This window comes from Pristiophorus japonicus, chromosome 15 (genome assembly GCF_044704955.1).
Source record: "Pristiophorus japonicus isolate sPriJap1 chromosome 15, sPriJap1.hap1, whole genome shotgun sequence".
In the NCBI taxonomy this organism is placed as follows: Eukaryota; Metazoa; Chordata; class Chondrichthyes; family Pristiophoridae; genus Pristiophorus; species Pristiophorus japonicus.
Genome location: NC_091991.1, coordinates 179766260 through 179781294, shown reverse-complemented (window position 1 = coordinate 179781294; position 15035 = coordinate 179766260).

Sequence of the window (15035 nt, the reverse complement as noted above, 5' to 3'; positions counted from 1 at the left end):
TTTACGAGGATGTTGCCTGGACTGGAGAATATTAGCTATGAGGAAAGATTGGAAAGTTTGTTTTCTTTGGAACAGAGGAGGCTGAAGGGAGACCTTACTGAGGTGTATAAAACATTGAAGGGTCGAGATAGGGGAGGTGCAACAAGACCTTGGTGTCATGGTTCATCAGTCATTGAAAGTTGGCATGCAGGTACAACAGGCGGTGAAGAAGGCAAATGGTATGTTGGCCTTCATAGCTAGGGGTTTTGAGTATAGGAGCAGGGAGGGTCTTACTGCAATTGTACAGGGCCTTGGTGAAGCCTCACCTGGAACATTGTGTTCAGTTTTGGTCTCCTAATCTGAAGAAGGACGTACTTGCTATTGAGGGAGTGCAGCGAAGGTTCACCAGACTGATTCCCGGGATGGCTGGACTGATATATGAGAAGAGACTGGATCGACTGGGCCTGTATTCACTGGAGTTTAGAAGGATGAGAGAGCATCTCATAGAAACATATAAAATTCTGACGGGACTGGATAGGTTAGATGCAAGAAGAATGTTCACGATGTTGGGGAGGTCCAGAACCAGGGGACACAGTCTAAGGATAAGGGATAAGCCATTTAGGACTGAGATGAGGAGAAACTTCTTCACTCAGAGAGTTGTTAACCTGTGGAATTCTCTACCGCAGAGAGTTGTTGATGCCAGTTTGTTGGATATATTCAAGAGGGAGTTAGATATGGCCCTTATGGCAAAAGGGATCAAGGGGTATAGAGAGAAAGCAGGAAAGGGGTACTGAGGTGAATGATTAGCCATGATCTTATTGAATGGTGGTGCAGGCTCGAAGGGCCGAATGGCCTACTCCTGCACCTATCTTCTATATTTTATAGAGTGGATAGGACGTACTTATTTCCCTCAGCCGAGAGGTCAACAACCAGGGGGCAGAAATTTAAAGTAATTGGTAGCAGGTTTAGAGGGGATTTGAGGGGATATTTCTTCACCCAAAGGCTGGCTGGTGTCTGGAACTCACTTCCTGAAAGGGTGGTCGAGGCAGAAACTCTCACCACATTTAGGGCCCAAGTTCCGGCCTCAGTTGCTCCTGATTTTTTGGAGCAACTGGTGTAGAACGGAGTATCTTAGAAATTCAAATTCTCGGCATTTAGTTTGCTCCAGTTCTAGTCAGTTAGAACAGTTTCACTTTGGAACAGAATTTTATTTTCAAAAGGGGGCGTGTCCGGCCACTTATGCCTGTTTTCAAAGTTTCGGCAGTGAAAACTTACTCCAAACTAACTTAGAATGGAGTAAGTGAAGATTTTTGTAAGCTCGAAAAAAACCTTGTCTACACTTTAGAAAATCAGACGTAGGTTACAAATCAGGCGTAGGGAATGGGGGGGGGGGGGTTTAAAGGGAAGTTTACAAGCATTAAACACTTCAGTTTTACAAATAAAGAGCCATCGGCAATAATAAATTATAAAAACATCAATAAATCAACCAATAAATCAATCAAAAAAATGAATGAATACTTTTTAAAAAATCAATAACTAAAACATTTTCTACTTACTGACTGCAGCACCGGGAGCCCTCCATCAGCGTGCTGGGATGCCCCCCCTTCCCCCCTCCCCAGTGTGTCTCTGTCAGTGTCTCTATCTCTCTGTCTGTCTGTCTGTGTGTGTCTCTCACTCTGTCTGTCAGTGTCTGTGTTTCTGACAGCGGGAGGAGGGGGTAGAGGGAGAGGGGGGGCAGGGGGAGGGAGGCAGAGCGGGGGGAGGGATGGGGAGAAGGGGGAGGGAAGGGGGAGAAGAGGGGGAGGAGAAGGGGAAGGGGCGAGGAGGAGAAAGGGAAAGGGGGGAGGAGAAGGGGAATGGGGGGGAGGGAGAAGGGGAAAGAGGAGGGGGGGAGAAGGAGAAGGAGGGGGGAGAAGGAGAAGGAGGGGGGGAGAAGGAGAAGGAGTGGGGGAAGGGGAAGGAGGGGGGGAGAAGGGGAAGGAAGGGGGGGAGAAGGAGAGGGGGGAAGGGGAAGGAGAGGGGGGAAGGGGAAGGAGAAGAGGGAGAAAGGAAAAGGAGAAGGGGAGAAAGGAGAAGGGGGGAAGGAAGGAGAAGAGGGAGAAAGGAAAAGGAGAAGGGGGAAGGAGAAAGGGAGGGGGGAGAAGGGGAAGGAGAGGGGAGAGAGGAGATGGGGAAAAGGAGAAGGGGGAAAGGGGGAAGGAGAAGGGGAATGGGGGGAGAGGAGAAGGGGAAAGAGGAGGGGGAATTGGGGGAGAGGAGAAGGGGAAAGAGGTGGGGGGGGAGAAGGGGAAGGAGAGGGGGGAAGGGGAAGGAGAGGGGGAAGGGGAAGGAGAGCGGGGGAAAGGAGAAGAAGGGGGGAAGGAGAAGGGGGTGGGGAAAGGAAAAGGGGGGAAAAGGAGAAGGGGGAAGGAGAGGTGGGGGGGAAGGAGAAGGGGGGGGAGGCTGAATGGGCTGGGCCCGGCCAGGCCCAAGACTTCGGGCAGGGCCCGTCCCCAGCACCAGATTCACAGGTAGGTGGCGTTGGGTCGGGTTGGGGGGTGCGCGGTTCAGGGGGGGGGGGGGGGCGGTGGGAGGTCGGTTTGGTTCGGGTTGGGGGAGGGAGGTCAGGTTGGGTCGGGTCCGGTCCAGGTGTGAGCGCGGTTTGGGTCGGGGGGATGGTGGGAGGGAAGGAGGTTCGTTCGGTTCGGGTCGGGAGGGAGGGAGGGAGGTCAGGTCGGGTGGGTGGGGAGGGGGCAGCGCGGGTCGGGTCCGGTACGGTCCGGGAGCGGGGGGGGGTACGGGGGGGAAGCGGGAGTCGGGTTGGGGTCCGGTCCAGGGGTGGGGTGGGGGGGGGTCGGGATCGCGGGTCGGGCGGGTGGTGGGAGGGAGGTTGGTTCGGGTCGGGGGGAGGGAGGGAGAGGGAAGTCAGGTCGGGTGGGGGGGGTGGGGAGAGCGCGGGTCGGGTCCAGTCCGGGGGTTCGGATCCGGTCCGGTTCGGGGGGGGGGGGAAGCGGGAGTCGGGTCGGGGTCAGGTCCGGTCCGGGGGTGGGGGGGAAGCGGGAGTCGAGTCGGGTCGGGAGGAAGCAGGAGCTGGGCGTGGGAGACAGCCTTGTGCACGCAGCCCCAGTGAGGCCATTCGGCCAGGGCTAGGGGCTGCGTGCTTCAGGCCCCTCCCACACAATTTTGGGCGCTACTGCACATGCGCGCCCACTGTAGCGCGCATGTGCAGAGGTCCCGGCACTGTTTTCAGCGCAGGGACGTAGCTTCGCCCCACACAGCTCATGCTGCGCCGCGCCCGACTTAAGAGGACCAGCAGGGAGCCGGAGAATCTGTAAGTTTTTTTTAGGCGCACTTTGCGGCGCGAAAAACGGGTGTCCAGGTCAACTTGGGCCCATAAAAAGTTCTTGAATGTGCACTTGAAGTGCCATAACCTACAGGGCTACGGACCAAGAGCTGGAAAATGGAAAATGGGATTAGGCTGGATAGCTCTTTGTTGGCCGGCATGGACACGCTGAGCCAATTGACCTCCTTCTGTGCTGTATATTTCTATGATTCTCTGGTTATGACAGCATTGGAGTAGTTGAGTCTGGAGGTGTCAACCACATGGATGGGGTTTTTGGTGGCAAATTGTCCGATGTTGGGGTAGAAGCAGGTGATGTTGCAGAGGTGGAAGTAGACAGTCTTTATGGTGAGGATATGAAGTTGGAAGCTCGGCATGGGGTCAAATAGGATGCCGGGGTTGTGAACAATCTGATTGCGGAGGAGGATTGGAATCAGTAGCATGGGTACAGAGTTTGTGGTGGGGCCAAAGATGATAGCTTCAGTCTTCCCAATGTTTAGCTGGAGGAAATTGCAGCTCGTCCACAACTGGATGTTAAACAAACCGTCTGACAGTACAGAGACAATGGCGTGATCGAGATTAATGATGGAGAGGTTGTGCTGGGTACCATCAGTGTACAATTAGTGGGTGATCCCATGTTTGCAGATAATTACCCCAAAGGGCAGCATGTAGTTCAAGCTTCAGATGACTGATGAAGTACTGGCAGCGCTTTCTGAGATATTAACTTAGATGAGAGTTCTCATAGCTATTCTTCAGCACCATGAGATTTAATATCAGTAATGAAGGACATAGTCATTAAATTTATTTACAAGAATTTATGAGTAAACAAAAGCTAAAGAATAGAAACAGAAACATAGAAAATAGGTGCAGGAGTAGGCCATTTGGCCCTTCTAGCCTGCACCGCCATTCAATGAGTTCATGGCTGAACATGCAACTTCAGTACCCCATTCCTGCTTTCTCGCCATACCCCTTGATCCCCCTAGTAGTAAGGACTACATCTAACTCCTTTTTGAATATATTTAGTGAATTGGCCTCAACAACTTTCTGTGGTAGAGAATTCCACAGGTTCACCACTCTCTGGGTGAAGAAGTTTCTCCTCATCTCGGTCCTAAATGGCTTACCCCTTATCCTTAGACTGTGACCCTTGGTTCTGGACTTCCCCAACATTGGGAACATTCTTCCTGCATCTAATCTGGCTAAACCCGTCAGAATTTTAAACGTTTCTATGAGGTCCCCTCTCATTTTTCTGAACTCCAGTGAATACAAGCCCAGTTGATCCAATCTTTCTTGATATGTCAGTCCCGCCATCCCGGGAATCAGTCTGGTGAACCTTCGCTGCACTCCCTCAATAGCAAGAATGTCCTTCCTCAAGTTAGGAGACCAAAACTGTACACAATACTCCAGTTGTGGCCTCACCAAGGCCCTGTACAACTGTAATAACACCTCCCTGCCCCTGTACTCAAATCCCCTTGCTATGAAGGCCAACATGCCAGTTGCTTTCTTAACCACCTGCTGTACCTGCATGCCAACCTTCAATGACTGATGTACCATGACACCCAGGTCGCGTTGCACCTCCCCTTTTCCTAATCTGTCACCATTCAGATAATAGTCTGTGTCTCTGTTTGGGCCCAAAGTGGATAACCTCACATTTATCCACATTATACTTCATCTGCCATGCATTTGCCCACTCACCTAACCTATCCAGTCACTCTGCCACCCAACTTAGTGTCATCCGCAAATTTGGAGATACTACATTTAATCCCCTCATCTAAATCATTAATGTACAATGTAAACAGCTGGGGCCCAGCACAGAACCTTGCGGTACCCCACTAGTCACTGCCTGCCATTCTGAAAAGTACCCATTTACTCCTACTCTTTGCTTCCTGTCTGACAACCAGTTCTCAATCCACGTCAGCACACTACCCCCACTCCCATGTGCTTTAACTTTGCACATTAATCTCTTGTGTGGGACCTTGTCGAAAGCCTTCTGAAAGTCCAAATACACCACATCAACTGGTTCTCCCTTGTCCACTCTACTGGAAACATCCTCAAAAAATTCTAGAAGATTTGTCAAGCATGATTTCCCTTTCACAAATCCATGCTGACTTGGACCTATCATGTCACCTCTTTCCAAATGCGCTGCTATGACATCCTTAATAATTGATTCCATAATTTTACCCACTACCGATGTCAGGTCTATAATTCCCTGTTTTCTCCCTCCTTTTTTAAAAAGTGGGGTTACATTAGCTACCCTCCACTCCATAGGAACTGATCCAGAGTCTATGGAATGTTGGAAAATGACTGTCATTGCATCTGCTATTTCCAAGGCCACCTCCTTAAGTACTCTGGGATGCAGACCATCAGGCCCTGGGGATTTATCGGCTTTCAATCCCATCAATTTCCCCAACACAATTTCCCGACTAATAAGGATTTCCCTCAGTTCCTCCTCCTTACTAGATCCTTTGACCCCTTTTGTATCCGTAAGGTTATTTGTGTCCTCCTTGGTGAATACCGAACTAAAGTACTTGTTCAATTGGTCTGCCATTTCTTTGTTCCCTGTTATGACTTCCCCTGATTCTGACTGCAGGGGCCCTATGTTTGTCTTTACTAAACTTTTTCTCTTTACATATCTATAGAAGCTTTTGCAGTCCGTCTTAATGTTCCCTGCAAGCTTCCTCTCGTAGTCTTATTTTCCCTGCCCTAATCAAACCCTTTGTCCTCCTCTGCTGAGTTCTAAATTTCTCCCAGTCCCCGGGTTCGCTGCTATTTCTGGCCAATTTGTTTGCCACTTCCTTGGCTTTAACACTATCCCTGATTTCCCTTGATAGCCACGGTTGAGCCACCTTCCCTTTTTTATTTTTATACCAGACATGGATGTACAATTGTTGTAGTTCATCCATGCGGTCTCTAAATGTCTGCCATTGCCCATCCACTGTCAACCCCTTAAGTATCATTCGCCAATCTATCCTAGCCAATTCATGCCTCATACCTTCAAAGTTACCCTTCTTTAAGTTCTGGACCATGGTCTCTGAATTAACTGTTTAATTCTCCATCCTAATGTAGAATTCCACCATATTATGGTCACTCTTCCCCAAGGGGCCTCGCACAATGAGATTGCTAATTAATCCTCTCTCATTACACAACACCCAGTCTAAGATGGCCTCCCCCCTAGTTGGTTCGTCGACGTATTGGTCTAGAAAACCATCCCTTATGCACTCCAGGAAATCCTCCTCCACCGTATTGCTTCCAGTTTGCTTAGCCCAGTCTATATGCATATTAATGTCACCCATGATAACTGCTGCACCTTTATTGCATGCACCCCTAATTTCCTGTTTGATGCCTTCCCCAACAACACTACTACTGTTTGGAGGTCTGTACACAACTCCCACTAACGTTTTTTGCCCTTTGGTGTTCTGCAGCTCTACCCATACAGATTTCACATCATCCAAGCTAATGTCCTTCCTAACTATTGCATTAATCTCCTCTTTAACCAGCAATGCTACCCCACCTTCTTTTCCTGTTATTCTATCCTTCCTGAATGTTGAATATCCTTGGATGTTGAGTTCCCAGCCCTGATCATCATGGAACTACGTCTCTGTAATCCCAATCACATCATATCTGTTAACATCTATTTGCACAATTAATTCATCCACCTTATTACGGATACTCCTTGCATTAAGACAGAAAGCCTTCAGGCTTGTTTTTTTAACACCCTTTGTCCTTTTAGAATTATGATGTAGTGTGGCCCTTTTTGTTTCTTGCCTTTATTTATTCGGCCTTCCACTATTGCTTTTTACCTTTCTACCATCTGTTTCTGGCTTCATATTACTTCGCCCTGTCTCGCTGCATAGGTTCCCATCCCCCTGCCATATTAGTTTAAACACTCCCGAACTGCATTAGCAAATGTTACCCCCAGGACATCAGTTCCAGTCCTGCTCGAGTGCAAACCGTCCCTTTTGTACAGGTCCCACTTACCCCAGAACTGGTTTCAATGTCCCAGGAATTTGAATCCCTCTCTCTTGCACCACTGCTCAAGCCACGTATTTATTCTAATTATCCTGCTCCCTCTACTCTGATTAGCATGTAACACTGGTAGCAATCCAGAGATTAATACCTTTGAGGTCCTACTTTTTAATTTAACTCCTAGCTCCCTAAATTCAGCTTGTAGGACCTCTTCCCACTTGGATGAAATACAACAATTGTACATTCCTGTCTAGCGTAAAAATAAAAAAGGGAAGGTGGCTCAACCATGGCTATCAAGGGAAATCAGGGATAGTATTAAAGCCAAGGAAGTGGCATACAAATTGGCCAGAAATAGCAGCGAACCCGGGGACTGGGAGAAATTTAGAACTCAGCAGAGGAGGACAAAGGCCTTGGAAATAGCGGATGCATTGACAGTCATTTTCCAACATTCCATTGACTCTGGATCAGTTCCTATGGAGTGGAGGGTAGCCAATGTAACCCCACTTTTTAAAAAAGGAGGGAAAGAGAAAACAGGGAATTATAGACCGGTCAGCCTGACCTCAGTAGTGGGTAAAATGATGGAATCAATTATTAAGGATGTCATAGCAGCACATTTGGAAGGAGGTGACATGATAGGTCCAAGTCAGCATGGATTTGTGAAAGGGAAATCATGCTTGACAAATCTTCTGGAATTTTTTGAGGATGTTTCCAGTAGAGTGGACAAGGGAGAACCAGTTGATGGGGTGTATTTGGACTTTCAGAAGGCTTTCGACAAGGTCCCACACAAGAGATTAATGTGCAAAGTTAAAGCACATGGGATTGGGGGTAGTGTGCTGACATGGATTGAGAACTGGTTGTCAGACAGGAAGCAAAGAGTAGGAGTAAATGGGTACTTTTCAGAATGGCAGGCAGTGACTAGTGGGGTACCGCAAGGTTCTGTGCTGGGCCTCAGCTGTTTACACTGTACATTAATGATTTAGACGAGGGGATTAAATGTAGTATCTCCAAATTTGCGGATTATACTAATTTGGGTGGCAGTGTGAGCTGCGAGGAGGATGCTATGAGGCTGCAGAGTGACTTGGATAGGTTAGGTGAGTGGGCAAATGCATGGCAAATGCATGGCAGATGAAGTATAATGTGGATAAATGTGAGGTTATCCACTTTGGTGGTAAAAACAGAGTGACAGACTATTATCTGAATGGTGACAGATTAGGAAAAGGAGAGGTGCAACGAGACCTGGGTGTCATGGTACATCAGTCATTAAAGGTTGGCATGCAGGTACAGCAGGCGTTTCAGAAAGCAAATGGCATGTTGGCCTTCATAGCGAGGGGATTTGAGTACAGGGATAGGGAGGTGTTCCTACAGTTGTACAGGGCCTTGGTGAGGCCACACCTGGAGTATTGTGTACAGTTTTGGTCTCCTAACTTGAGGAAGGACATTCTTGCTATTGAGGGGGTGCAGCGAAGGTTCATCAGACTGATTCCCGGGATGGCGGGACTGACATATCAAGAAAGACTGGATCAACTGGGCTTGTATTCACTGGAGTTCAGAAGAATGAGAGGGAACCTCATAGAAACGTTTAAAATTCCCAATGTTGGGGAAGTCCAGAACCAGGGGTCACAGTCTAAGGATAAGGGGTAAGCCACTTAGGACCAAGATGAGGAGAAACTTCTTCACCCAGAGAGTGGTGAACCTGTGGAATTCTCTACCACAGAAAGTTGTTGAGGCCAATTCACTAAATATATTCAAAAGGGAGTTAGATGAAGTCCTTACTACTAGGGGGATCAAGGGGTATGGTGAGAAAGCAGGAAGGGGGTACTGAAGTTGAATGTTCAGCCATGAACTCATTGAATGGCGGTGCAGGCTAGAAGTGCCAAATGGCCTACTCCTGCACCTATTTTTCTATGTTTCTATGTTTCTTACTTATATCGTTGGTACCTACATGTACCACGACAACTTGCTGTTTACCCTCCCTCTCCAGAATGCTCTGCAGCCGCTCCGAGACATCCTTGACCCTTGCACCAGGGAGGCAACATACCATCTTGGAGTCTCGGTTGCGGCTGCAGAAACACCTATCTATTCCCCTTACAATAGAGCCCCCTATCACTATAGCTCTCTCAGTCTTTTTCCCGCCCTTCTGTGCAACAGAGCCACCCATGGTGCCATGAACCTGGCTGCTGGTGCCTTTCCCTGGTAAGTCATCTCTCCCAACAGTATCCAAAACGGTATATCTGTTTTGGAGGGAGATGACTGCAGGGGACTCCTGCACTACCTTTCTGCTCTTGCCTTGTCTCTTGGTCACCCATTCACTATCTGTCCTAACCCTTACCTGCGGTGTGACCAACTCACTAAATGTGCTATCCACAACATTCTCAGCATCGCGCATGCTCCAGAGTGAGTCCATCTGCAGCTCCAGTGCCGTAATGCGGTATGTCAGGAGCTGCAGCTGGACACACTTCCCGCACACATAGTAGTCTGACTTCCCACATAGCACAGGAGAAGCATGGCACGGGTCCGAGCTCTCCTGCCATGACTTAACCCTTAAATTAATTTACTTACTAAAATTTACTTAAACACCAAATTGCTACTTAGTAGTTCGCTGCCAAGTAAACCAATCTAAAAGTCAGTCTAAAAGAGAGTTATACTTAGCAGGCGAACAGCAAACCACTTACCAGCTTGGAGCATAGTAATGCAATGCTTGACATCTACAATACTTCAAACAGTCCTGAATATAATAAAAAGTTCAAGCTTTTAGTGTTCTTTCCACAATTTTTTAACTGACCCTTAGAATAACATATTGTGGGCACTTCAGCTCCATGATGCCTCTCCCACTGCTGCTGCATAGCTAAGAATAATTAAAAACTGGAGAACAGGAAAAAACAGTGTCATTTATGCTATTCTGAACAAGTTGGAACACCTCAGATAAAACAAAAAAATCACTAAAAATTACATAACTATGGTGAAAAAAGTTAACAATGAAAGCAACATAATACTAAAATATTGCAAAAAAATACAATGTATGTGACAATATAAAAGATCCTTTCCACATGGAGCTTCCTTTGCTCTGATTCCAAATTTCTATCTTTCCTCCTTTCTTGGATGAATTGCGCAATGGGAAATTTGATGTGGGACCTAACTTGAATAAAAGTCACTTTAATGAGATTTTTACTTGCCAGCAGTGCAGCCTAATTTTCTCTTTCCAAATAGTGCCGTGGAAAATTAGGGATCGTGAAATCGGATATCTGATTTTCCAACCTGTGACCACTGTCAATGAGACTCTGAGCTCCTGACAGAGCGTTGTACAATCAGGGCTTTTAAAATAGTTTCAGGCCAAGACCACAGTTGTGTAAATGCATCATGGAAGCTTCTTAATTTACCTCAGTATGAACCCAATATTAATTTCACAACAGTCTGTCTTCGAGCTGCAAACAACATATATCTATGCTTTAAATAGCGCAATGTTCCTGATCTTATAATATATTGCATCTTCTGACTTGACATGAGTAATGCCAGAATTGAGAATTGAGTCCTGAAATTTTTGGGTTTTGGGGAATGTAATTTCAGCACAGTGGGAATGGAGGACAGGAAATTTGGGCAGAACTCATTTCCACTCTTTTCTGGCGCAATGGGAAATTCTGACGGAGAAGGGCAATTGCTTTTTCCACCTTACCCTGCCCTCCCATCATTTTTGGATGTGGGACTGGTGGGATGCCCAGTTCCCCTAAAATCCCACCAGTTGCATCTATTGTAGAACCATAAGTAAGTACTATAGCATGAAGCAGGCATTCTTGCTTTCTTGCTCTACAAGGGTCATAAGTGTGCCCCACATTGCCATATCCAAACAGTAATTATTCCAAGAGAGGTGAATTACCAGGAGAACCACTGAGAGAGCAACCTCGTTAAAATTTCAAACATTTGGAACTTAGATCAGGCCAGCTTGTGCCTGCCCTCCCTCTCCTGTCCACTGTAGAATTGGCAAAGTAATGAGAATTCTGGAATGTCTAGCCACTGTGTTCTATACTTATTATTCTTTACCTTGTGGGTCTCCCAACACTAAGTGGCGCTGTTGTGCCTTCAAATGTTCTCTCAATTTCATCCACAGCCAGCTGTCCTACCACAAACTGCAAGTTGCGTTGCAATTTCTGACTTAGGGCAAGAAATTCGGTAGATTAGTGCCTCCCGTTAGCGCCTGGGTGGGGGTTAGCGAACGGGTGCGGTGAATGCAGTGATGCCTGCGAACGTTAATGCCGATTTAGCACTTGGGCCTCTAGTGCCTCACAGATCGTGATGTCATAAAGTGCCCAGCGCTCCGATATCGCCTCAGATGTAAAATTGACTCTCCCCTGCTGTATCACCTCGCGCCGACAATGGCAGTAAGAGGAAGTGTTGTGAACTTGGCTGGCCGCTTGGAGAGCGGTAATTAAAGAGAATGGTTTTCAGCTAGCGCAACCGTTATTATTTGTACTAGCCTGGTGCCTGCGCAAAGTTTTTCATGTTTCAGTGGTGCAAGATGTCCAAGTCCTCCACTATGTGAGAGTGTTTGGAGCTGTAATGGCAGTCACACAGTACGCCTTGCAAAACAGAACTGCCGACAACTAGCTTGTGCAGCATCATTGGCTCTTCCCTTTAAGCAAGGGAAGCAGCCTCTCATGCCGTTATCAACGCGCTCAAAATTGTTTAGCACTCTGCTGTTACCTCTCCGCTCTCAGACTTTAGCACCCTAAGAGAAGTGATTAGCGCTTGACTGAAAGCTTCACTTCCCTCTTGGAGCGCTAAAACTGAGTATCACTGGAGGAGAGAATGATTAGCGCCTGGCGCTGCTTTTTCAACTTTTCAAAATTTAGCTCCCCGGTTTGGAATTTCTAACCCTTTGAGTTTTAATCTTTTAAATTAACTTTTAGTAAATTTGGGGCTTCTTTTTGAGGCCCCATTTATTTAATTAATTGTTTAGTGGCAAACCCATTTTGCACGCCAGGGATGCCTGCTAGCCTGGCCCACTGAGCTGTGTATTTATTAGTTTTGGGAATGCCTGACTGGCTGAGCTGCAAGCTTATGCATTTATTTAATTAACTCTGGGGATGTCTGCCAACCCATACAGCTCTGATTTTATTTATTCCATTTATTAACTTAAAGAATACCTACTGACCCCCTGAGCCTCAACTTTCTTTTATTTTAATTTATCAGTTCTCAGGATGCCTGTCTACCCGCCAAAGGCTTTTAACTTTAATTAATTTGGGAAAGCTAGTATTTTTAACCCTTGGGTGCTAATTACCAACCTGCTAAAGACTGTTGTTTTCATTAATTAATTTGGGTGAATCCTGCTCCTTGAGACTGAAGGTGACTTTCTGCCTGCCTTTGCCCATCTTACTCTGTTCTCCTTTAGCTCCCTCGCCCCACTATCTCTCTGTTTTTCCATATACATTCCTTGTCATTTCTAATTATTCACTCTAAATTCCTTCTTACTTTTTTGATCTAATTGGCTCTATTGCTTCTATTTATGTATTTTTCTATCCACTTCAGCCCTGCCCTTTCTATGTTCTTCTACATTGCAACAGTAACTATACTTCAAAAGTACTTAATTAGCTGTGGTTGTGAAATGCGCTATATAAATGCAAGTCCTTCCTTCTGTGTCTCCTTTAGCCCTGTTCTTTCTGTCTCTTCCATGGCCATGTAGGTCCTCATCTCTTTCCAGTTCTTCCCATCCATTCATCCATCCTATTCAGCTCCTCTTCATTTATATTTATTTCAAATTGTTACCCTTACCTGTCGCCCATTGTACACTCTGCCTTTGTCAATTCCCTCAATCTGCAATAACCACTTCTCCACAGATACCAATTACCATCCACATACCCACTGTCTCCCCAGTCTCCATTACCAATCTCTTAGCTATTCTTTTCCCGATAATAGCCCCAAAGCCCACTAGCCATCATCCAAACGTTTTACCCCGTCAGCTGACATCTCCCCGGTACTCGCTACTTAACCTTTCAATACACATTATGCCCATGCCTTTCCCCTCATACTAAGTACTCCCTCCCCAGTACTCACTACCCATTCCCTCAACTACTCATTATGCCCATACCCATTCTTGCTCTACCCAAATGAATTTTACTATTCGAGGCTACTCACCTTATTTACTCACTTTTCTAATGGCCCAAATACTTGCTATCCATGTTACTTAATACCCACTCAATACCACTCCCTACCATTTCTCTACTCAGTAATCTACCTCAACCATCCCTCTACCACAGTACTTCCCTTCCCCCAATTGCTCACTTGTCTGCCCATGCTATCCTGTAACAGACCTCACTTTCCCAGTCCCCTAAACTACTCCCACGCCACCTCGCAAATCACCAAGCCCACACGCCTTCCCGAACACCATATCCTCTCATTTACCTTCATCAACATCACCAATGTCCAACACTTTTCCCGTCCTGTTTCCATCATGTTTGCCTGTCACCTTTAAAAACTTATTTATGCATTTAGCTCTCATTGAATTCTCCTGTTGCTCACTGCAAGACAGGTAGTGCTGTGGTACCATCTGCTTGAGGACTGAGAAAATTGAGCTTCTTGCCCGATGTTGTCTTTGGTCTTTCCCCACTGCCTGCTGCTGCTTCATCACCATCATGTCCATAATCGATGTCCTGGGGGAGTGTTTGCTCGTGCTGTTGGGGAGGGTTTAAACTAATATGGCAGGGGGATGGGAATCTATGCAGGGAGACAGAGGGAAGTAAAATGGGGGCAGAAGCAAAAGGTAGAAAGGAGATAAGGAAAAGTGGAGAAATCAAAGGCAAAAATAAAAAAGGGCCGCATTGCAACATAATTCTAAAAGGACAAAGAGTGTTAAAAAAACAAGCCTGAAGGCTCTGTGTCTCAATGCGAGTAGCATTCGTAATAAGTTGGATGAATTATCTGTGCAGATAGCTGTTAACGGATATGATGTAATTGGGATTACGGAGACATGGCTCCAGGGTGACCAAGGCTGGGAACTCAACATCCAGGGGTATTCAATATTCAGGAAGGATAGACATAAAGGAAAAGGAGGTGGGGTAGCGTTGCTGGTTAAAGAGATTAACGCAATAGGAAGGAAGAACATTAGCTTGATTGATGTGGAATCCGTATGGGTAGAGATGCGGTACATCAAAGGGCAGAAAAAGCTCGTGGGAGTTGTGTACAGACCACCAAACACAGTAGTAGTGAGGTTGGGGATGGCAGCAAACAGGAAATTAGGGATGCGTGCAATAAAGGTTATCATGGATGATTTAATCTATATACAGATTGGGCTAACCAAACTGGTAGCAATACGGTGGAGGAGGATTTCCTGGAGTGTATAAGGGATGGAACCAACTAGAGAACTGGCCATCCTAGACCGGGTGTTGTGTAATGAGAGAGGATTAATTATCAATCTTGTTGTGCAAGGCCCCTTGGGAAAGAGTGACCATAATATGGTAGAATTCTTCATTAAGATGGAGAGTGACACAGTTAATTCAGAGACTAGGGTCCTGAACTTAAAGAAAGGTAACTTCGATGGTATGAGACGTGAATTGGCTAGGATAGACTGGTGAATGATACTTAAAGGGTTGACGGTGGAGGCAATGGCAAACATTTAAAGATCACATGGATGAACTTCAACAATTGTACATCCCTGTCTGGTGTTAAAAAAAATGGGGAAGGTGGCTCAACCGTGGCTAGCAAGGGAAATTAGGGATAGTGTTAAATCCAAGGAAGAGGCATATAAATAGGCCAGAAAAAGCAGCAAACCTGAGGACTGGGAGAA